Raw genomic sequence first — 9486 nt, 5'->3', positions numbered from 1 at the left:
TTTTGAACTGCAACAATGTAAAGAGACAAGAACTATTTGCATAGTAAGATGAAAGTACCATTTTTACATTTCGAAAAATGACTTTGGTTGCAGTGTGGAAAATAGAAGAAAGTGAAATTAGAAACATAGCGACATTCAAGAGGTTGTTGCAACATCTGGACTATTGTGACATGGATGGATGGATAGATGTAGTGATATATCTATGTGTAAAGTGATATATCTATATATGCAGTGTATCTATACATGTATCTGTAGATAGAATTGTTTACACACCATGTGATGGATTAAATAGCCATGTTGTTTTTCCTTCAACCCACTTTAATAATGATTCATTATTTAAAAAGGCAAAATAAGGGCACCTGGGTGGCTCAGTCAGTTAGGAGTTTGCCTTTGGCTCAGGTCATGATACCAGGGTCCTAGGATAGAGCCCTACATGGGGCTTCTGCTTGGCAGGGAGCCAGATTCTCCCCCTGCTTATGCTCTTTCTGTGCCAAATAAATAAATAAAATCTTTAAAAAATTAAAATAAAAAGGCAAAATAATAATCCATACTTACTCTGATAGCCTTTTAAGAGACTTTTATTTATAATGGGGTAAACAAGCCAACAGAGTATGTACATAAACAGAAAGTTGGGCAATATGAGTTGCTTACAAATAAATTCCCTGAAAGATTTTTTCTGAGTCATTAAAATAAGGGAGACTTAATCTTGGGCTATGTTTAAAAGTCCATCCAACTTAATCTTCTCCCTGGCTAAAATTTCGAGAAGGGCTATCCATCCTAAAACATGATTTTAGGTCTAGTCAGTTCCAAGCGATGGCTTTAACTGGTGTGGGGTAACTGGTGAGGTAAACAGTCCTCTTCAAGGAGGAGTCCTCTTGACTCCTGAAAAGGGCTCGAATCAGATGGGGGACAAGGGGTGTTCCTCCACGTATAGAGCAGAGGTCTAGAAGGCATGAAGTTTGGAAAGAGTTCCTCTTTTTTTATCCCAGGACACAACCCACGTCACTCTGCATTTCCTTATGGACAGAAAAAGAACACATGCATTTCCTATTTTAGAAATTTTCACCTTTGTCTTTATCCAAACTCATATTTTATATTCATTTAATATCAAGTTGATCAGTTAATATTTGGAGAGGGTCAAAGAAATGCCTTTGATCTGGTTATAACATGTAGAAGATCCTGCTGGAAAATTTTCAGTGATCCACAGGCAGGTATGACCTATCTCAAGACGCTGAAGCTCACAGAAAGAATGAGACTGGAAATGTGAGGTTAAATTGAATGGGAGAGTCATTGGGTATGTCTGGTTCTTCTGTCTTTCCCGATGATGGCTCTGTCATTTGTCATAGAATGTGGTTGTTATGGTGACAGCATGGAGGGGGGGCCTATGACAAATAGAATGAAATGTGGCAAGGGAAGAGAGCTTTGGGCATGTTTGCTTGTGCTGATTTATCTTGCTCAAGTCTTAGGACATGCATAGTTTGCTGCCCCTATGAGGCCAAGAAGATCTATGAGGGTGGGTTCCCATCCTCCCGGTCACCAGCTCTCAGGCATTCTTGCTGAGTCTGTCCCATGGTGTCTGACTCACTGTACTCACTTTTGACTGTGTCTCAAGGTTTGTCATCACCTGATGCTCACTTGTCTCCATCATAAAGCAATCCATCAATCTTTATCTGTTTATGCCTAAGCTTAATTAGAAACCAGGTGCCTGTGCAAAATAAAGAATTTGTCTAGGTACTGGTGATGTGCTGTCACCTGTTCTTCCTCAGCAGCACATACAAATCTGGGCTGCACCCATAGAGGAGCCCCACTGTGCACCCAGCACAGTGCCTGGGACACGTTTCTAGTAGGATCTAGGATCAGGGAAAGAAGTAGATCAGTATCTCAAAACACCAAGCCGAAGATACAGAAGATGGAAGAGACAAAGAAGGCTGCTGTAATTACACTAAAGTACAGTCCTCGGACATCTAAGTTGACATGGTTTGATGTATGTGTGTGTGCAGGCACATGTGCATGTGTGCATGGAAGCAGTACAAGAGCCCAAAAGCTAATTATCAAACATTCTGAAAAGAACTAGAGGGAGCTTATTTTGTAAAGCCAAACACAACTCTAAATTATACCAGAGGTCTTGCTTTTAGAATTTTGGTTTAAGGGGAAAAAAATTAAGATTTTATGCTTCCTTTGACTTGTTCTCCTTAAATGCTTTGGAAATCTTTAAAAACACTTTTAGAATAAGCTTGTCATGCCCTGGTCATGTGCAAGGCACACTATTGGCAACTCTGTATGAAATATAGAGGGTACCACAAACAGCAATAAAACAAATACATAATACAGCTCTAATATGAGGCAAAGGAAAGTAACACTAAGAGTGTGGGGGTGGAGTGTGGGGGGTGGGTCAGGGCAGAGAGAGGTCTCACAGCTTGAGGGAAATAGGTACGACCATGCATGGTCATGGTCTCTGGGATCATGACCCAGAGACAATTCCTCAAAACAGGAGGAATTATGTATGGTTGTGAACCTCAGGCTGGTGGTTTTGGCTTGATGCTTGTCAGCTCTGCAGAAGATCCCCAGAAAGCCTCTTGGCCCAAGTGAGGTTCATTAGGCTGGCTGCATTAAGCGAGAATTCCTACTGACAGTCTTGGTAATATCTCAGACGAGGGAAGTGAGGGAGAGTATTTGCCAGGTTTGGGGGCCTGGTTTTTAATAGTTTAAGGCAGTCTTTTATGATGGATAACTAATTTAGGTAATAGGTTTTGTGCCATAGTAGTTTAGAATTAGCGATTCTTGAGACGTAAACTTGGCTAGTAATAAGCCATTTGGCCAGATGAGCAAAATCTATCATTCTCATAGCAGAGCTATTTGCCTAGATGGACAAACTCTTTGCTTTAAACCAGTTGATCAGAGTATAAGGATTTCCTGAAGCACACAGTGAAATGAGATCTTGGCAAAAACCTTATCTTCCTGGGCCAATATTTTCATAGAACTAATGATGAAGCTGTGTAGACGCAGGTAGGCTCAGTTCTGTAGTTCACAGGTAAGCCAAGCACAGTTCTCTGATTGGCTCTTGGGATGGGGTGGAAGGTAATGGGACCTAAAGTCTGAAGGTGGGTTGTCCCAAGTCGTGGTGACTCAACTGACATGTGGCAGAATGAACTTCTTATAACCTATTTGAAATCTGTAGATTTTATCACTATGATGTTCCTTAGCTTTGACCACCTACTCTCTATTTTTATTGCTACCCCTAAGTAGAGTTTTCTCTATACTTTTCCTGGAATTAAAGTCTTTCAAATGGCCCCCTGCCCTCTGGGCTTTCTCTTCCATATATCCGACTGGAGCACCCAGATTCATTTTGTCAACATATACCTTGGGCCACATCACCCTCCCTTAACATGGCTCTTGAACTCCAGTAAGTGACCTCTGCTAGGTCTTCAGCTCCTGCACCGTCCTAGGTGGCCACAGGCACCTGTCATGCCTTTGGATCTCACCCTGAGGTCTGAGCACAGGCCTTCAGACATGGGTGCAGTCTCAGAGCTGGAGGACACTGTGGATAGGGCCTGGCCTCCAGCTTAAGAGGAAGGTGTGATTTGCAAAAGCACACTCTACTGAAGTCCATGAATGAGTCTAAAATAGAAATCAATGCATGATGCTTAGGGTTTAGTGCACTTTAGACTTTGCTTTATTTTTATTTTAAGATTTTATTTATTTAAGAGAAAGTGCACACAAGCAGGGCTGGGGGAGGGCTAGAAAGAGAGGGAGAAACAGGCTCCCCACTAAACAGGGCCAAAAGTAAGACCCTGGACCCTGGGATTATGACCTGAGCTGAAGGCAGACACTTAACTGACTGAGCCACCCAGGCCCCCAGACCCCCAAATTTTGTTTTCTTTAAAAGTGACTTTCTAAGCCTTGTGCTCAATGTATTTAAAACAACAACCTGGTTTCAAGAAACAGTGTGAAGCACATAAATTTTCTTTTAATCTTGCCTACCTTGGTTTCTTCCTCTTTATATATGAAATTCTAGGGAGGCGACAGCTGCTTTGCTGATCAAGAACTTTGTGCCAGCTGCTTGACTACATGCAGTCATTCTGCGCTCCCTGGGACCTGTACGGTGGCTGTTAACCTCTGCGTGTCACAAATAGGGAGCCCGGGAGTCAGAGAATTAGACAAGGAGGCTAAGATCTGCTGGTAAGTGGCAGGTCAGTATTTAATTTCAGGTATGTTTGATCGCCATGCCATGCTGCCTTTGGGAAGCTGAATTTGCAAACCCAAACTGCAGAGGATCCACGGCACCTCCCCCTCACTCCATAGCAACTTGGCTCCTTCCCCAGGGGACCAGGTTGCTCACATTGGCCGGTTCTGGCGCCTTGGAGAGGCTTTCCGTTCACACCTCTTCTCCCACAGCACAGCGATATCACTAGCATTCCGCTAACACAGCTACCGGATACTGTTCCTCTCTCTTCCACTACCACCACCACCACCACCACCACCTTTGGCCACAAAGTGATGAACACCCTCTCGGGGTCAGGCTCAGCTAAGCACTCAACAAACATGACTACACTGAATGTTCACAGCAAGCCTCAAGGGTGTCGTGCTGGTGAGGCATCTAGAGGAGTATTTCAGTTTAAACCACTAATGGGTTGAATTCTTCCATTTTTCTAGCAAGCATTTGACTTCAAATGCACAGAAGCTAATGGTGCTGCTTCTGGTTCTGACAGATCTTACATCTCAAAGTTTCTTGATGCTTTCCCTTGTTTCCATGGATTTTCCCTAAACCAAGGCCCACCCTACCTTGGATAGCCTGATCTGGATACAATCATTAGTGGCTCCTTCTTTCATTTCTATAAGTATTTGGTCATTCTACCTAAACTGGCAGCTAAGGAAAAACAGCACATGTTTTGCAAGGCGGTAAGACACTGCAGCCTATAAACCACGCTGCTCGCAGAAAACCCTGCCCTGTGGGCACCTTGGCAGCCTGCAGGCACATCCTACTTGCTTCCTTCTCCTGGCCCAGGTGGGGCTTTGTTTGTGTGAGTGATGCTGGCTGCGTATGCTGAGTGGCCATCTCCACACCTGGTGGGTCACGCCAGCCCAGTAGGGGGCTGTAATTTTTCCACGCGGGATGAAGAAGAAAATGATGTGATAGCCATCCATACTAAGGAAGACAAATAGCCAAAGAAACATGGGAGTTCTCCCGCCCCACATCAAGATGGATTTCCCTGCCTTCCCTAGAATGCATTCATCAACAGTGGTGTACAGGCTCCATCTGTGGGGTGATGGAGCTACAGAGCTTGATTTGGAAATTGCACTTTGGGCAAACATTAAGAAGGTTCTGTATTTTATACTTCCATGTGCAATTAGAAAAATGTGTTACTGTGCTACTGAAGAGCAATTGCTCCCTGATTAAGGGGTTCCAGGGAGGTAAGGGGTCCCTTAGAGATGCTCTGATTGGATAATAAATCAGAGTCAAAAATATTTTGAAGGGCAAAAACTGCTTGCTTGGAGGCAATTGTAAATGGATACCAATATCAGCGTGCCTGTCAAGCAAATGCTTACATTATGAAATATTTACATGATGGGGCTTACCACGATACAGACTATTTTCAGGAGTCACCTGCTACCTCATAATGGATGCATGGCTCATTGGTCTGGTCTTACACCAGCTCCTGGGGTATCAGGCAGATGTAGTTGTTCTGTTTTATAGATGGTGAAACTGAGACTTAGAGTCCCAGATTCTCCCATGTGAACTCAGGGTCAATCCATGTAGACATTTCAGCAAGTTACTTGAGCTTTTCTTCATCCATAAAATGTCTGTAACAGCATCTACCCTGCGGAAATAAAAAGGTGATGAGGAGTTCCAGCCCTCCCATGAGATCTGCCCTGCAGCAGATACTCGAGCAACTATTCTGTGGTCCCCCCCTCCTCTCACTCCCCATCCTCCCCCACTGACCTTCTGTGGTAGAGACCAAAATGATCAGGAGTCTAGCAGGAAAACCTAGAAAATAAGAGTTTTCTCCTGGCTTTGAAGTCCCTCCCCCAGGATGGTGAGCTGCTCAGAGAGCAGGGACCACATGTGACTCCTGTCTGCGCGCCTCCTTCTCCAAACACAGGTAAGGCATCCCAGGAAGGAATGGCTGAGTGCAGTTGACTTGGCATGTGGCAGATCGACACTGCCATCCCTCTGTCTGGCAGGCCTGTTGTTTGGCTGTGCACACTGGCCACCTGAAATAGGTCACTGGGAGGCCGCTTCATTTAGCCAGGCTCTCTGTTGACCTTGCTTCAGAGTGGGGTCAGCCATCATGTACAGGTTGGCCTCATCCAAGAGCATTTCAGGGACTTGTTGATCTCTAACCTTGTGCTTTACTACTATAAGAAGTTACAGTGATGCTCTATAGGTACATTTCAGATCAGATTTCAGATTAAAATTTGTCACCATGAGATATCCCAAAGAGAAGAAACAGAGAATCATATTGTTATAGTCTTTTTCATTGCTGCAAATAGGAAAAACAAAGTATTGTTATTACTTAGTCTACCTTCAGAAAACAGAATGCATTTTTGAAAATTTTGTATTTAACCATTTGAACTTATTTGCTAAGGTAGTTAAGCCTGGTCAATAGATCTTTTACATTTACTGTCCCTCTGCTGTGTCTATAAATAGGCACATATTTGTCAGGAAATCCTCTAAAATGCAGACATTCAAATGTGCGTTATTCGTCACAGTAGTCCTCTTGAGACATCACACACTGGTTCCTACAACCCTCTGGTCCCAGAGATGTGTGGAAATTCCTTTTTTGGGATCTACCTTGGAAGTTAGTATATAAATTGCACAAGAAAATCAACCTCAATTCCAGCCTTAGTTTTTAACTCTGTCTGCACTTTAGATTTGCTGGGGAGCTTTAAAATCCGAACAGGGGCACCTGGGTGGCTCAGTCGGTTAAAATCCAAACAGGGGCACCTGTCTTTGGCTTAGGTCAGGATCTTAGGGTCCCGGGATTGAGCCCCTTCTCTGCCCTCATGCAGCGGGGAGTCTGCTTCTCCCTCTGCCTCTCCTCAACCCCTGCTCATGCTCTCTCTCTCTCTCTCTCTCTCTCTCAAATAAACATATAAAATCTTTTTTTAAAATAAAAGAACAAGTATTTAAAAACAAAACAAAATCAATGATTATCTCATCATAAAGCAATTAAGTAAGCATGGCTGGGCATTCACAACTTTTTCTAACTTCTCAGAGGATGCTAATGTGCTGCAATGATTGAAAATTATGCCTCTTTTTTTAACAACAGATACAACCAGTTTCTCTTTGATTTTTTGTGCATCCAAAATGTAAATCTATCATTAAAAAGAGAGATGTGTGCCTTTGAAAATGTATACCAAAAAACAAAACAAAATAAAAACAACTGTTATAGTTTCCCAAAGCAATTCCCAAATTGTTTCTTATTATATCTTACTAGAATAAACATGTGCCTTTTTTGGGAACAATTTGGAAAAATACAAAGCTTGTCATTTGTTCATTCATTCTTCTATTAATGAGCATTGGGTTGCTAAGTTTCTGGTAACTGTAAATAAAGCTGCTATAAACATTTGTGTGCAAGTCTTTGTAGGGACATATGTTTTCATTTATTTTGCATGAATACCAAGGTGGAGAATAACTGAATCATAAGACCAATCATAGTAAAAAATAAAAGCTATATATAATAATGTATGTTTACAAGAAATGGTCAAATTGTTCCCAAAATTTAATTTTACACTCCATCCAGCAATGTATGAGAGTTTTAGGAGTTCTACGTCCTTGTTAACATTAGATACTTTCAGGCTTTTTTATTTTAGCCACTCTAAAAAGTATAGAATTTACTATAATTATGGTTTAAATTCATATTTTCATGATGATACTGAACATTTTTTTGTTTTTATAGGCCATTCATGTGTCTTCTTTTGCAAAGTGACCAAATCTTTTGCTCATTTTTTAGGTAAACTTTTTATTTTGAGATAATTGTAGATTCACATGCAGATGTAAGAAATAATACAGACATCCTGTATGCCTCTTACCTTGTGTACCCCATGGTAGCATCTTATAAAAGTATAGTACAACATCACAGCCAGCTACCAGCATTGCTACAGTCTTCCCATCACATTCAGATTTATCCCCCTGTCCATATATTCATTTATGTATATGTATTAATTATACATGATTGTATAACACACATGGATTCCTGTATCCACCGTCATAGTCAAGACCCAGAACAATTCCATCATCACAAGGATACCTCATGTTGCTCTTTCATAACCATATCCTGCATATCCGGTTAAACTCTGCAACCACTAATTTGTCTCCATTTATAAAGTCTGTCATTTAAAAAATGTTATAGAAATGGAATTATACAATATATAACCTTTTGAGATGACTTTTTTAACTCAGCATAATTCCCTGGAGATTCATCCAAATTGTTGCTTGTATCAATAGTTTGTTCCTTTTTTTGGTATGTGGCATTCCATAGCATGGATATACGACAGTTTATTTAACCATTGATCCACCAAAAGGCATCTGGGTTGTTTACCATTTTTCACTACTATGAATAAAGCTGAATGAATGATCATTTGTGTGCAGGTTTTTTGCAGGGTCATATGGTAATTGCATGGGTAGTTTATAAGGAACTGTAAACTGTTTTCCAGAGTGATGGTATCATTTTACATCCCCACTAGAAGTGAGTTTTGAAAACTCTTCATATATGTTCTGGATACTAGTTCTTTGTCAGATATGCGGTTTACAAATATTTTCTCTCTGTCTATAGTTTGCCTTTTTATGCTCTTAACAGTCTGTTACAGAGCAAAACTTTTTCATTTCAATGAGGTTCAGTTAACCTATTTTTTGCTAGATTGTGCTTTTGTTGTCAAGTCTAAGAACTCTTTATTTCTCAAATACTTTCCACATCTCAAATATTTTCTACATCTCAAATATTTTCTATTTTTTTCTAAAAATAGAAACACATTATACATTTAAATCTGTAATTAATCATGATCTCAGGGGCATGAGATCAGGCCCCACATCAGGTTCTGTGCTAAGTATGGAGTCAGCTTGGGATTCTCTCCTTCTTCCTATGTCCCTTTTGCCCCAACTCACACTCTATAAATAAATAAATATAAATAAATAAATAAATAATTACACTGATCAATTTTTTTTTTTTACTGATCAATTTTCAACTGTAAAATTAACTGTATATTTCCAGGGTACCCCCTCCACCACTTTGGCCATGATGCAGAATCCTTTTTGTATAGTTTTGGAATCAATCTACTAATATATGATTCTAGATTTTTGCATCTTTGTTCATGGATGACATAATTTTTATTTTTGTGTGTGTAATTCTTCTTTCTTTTAGATGACCTTGCAATGTTATAAGGAAGGGTTATCCTGATTTCACAAAATACATTGAAAAGTGTTTGTTCTTCCTCTTTTTTCTGAGTGTGTATAAAGCTAGTTCTAGTTCTTTCTTAAATGTTTGA

Source organism: Nyctereutes procyonoides, unplaced genomic scaffold (genome assembly GCF_905146905.1).
Source record: "Nyctereutes procyonoides isolate TBG_1078 unplaced genomic scaffold, NYPRO_anot_genome, whole genome shotgun sequence".
NCBI classification, from domain to species: domain Eukaryota; kingdom Metazoa; phylum Chordata; class Mammalia; order Carnivora; family Canidae; genus Nyctereutes; species Nyctereutes procyonoides.
Note: the sequence above shows the minus strand (reverse complement) of the source record.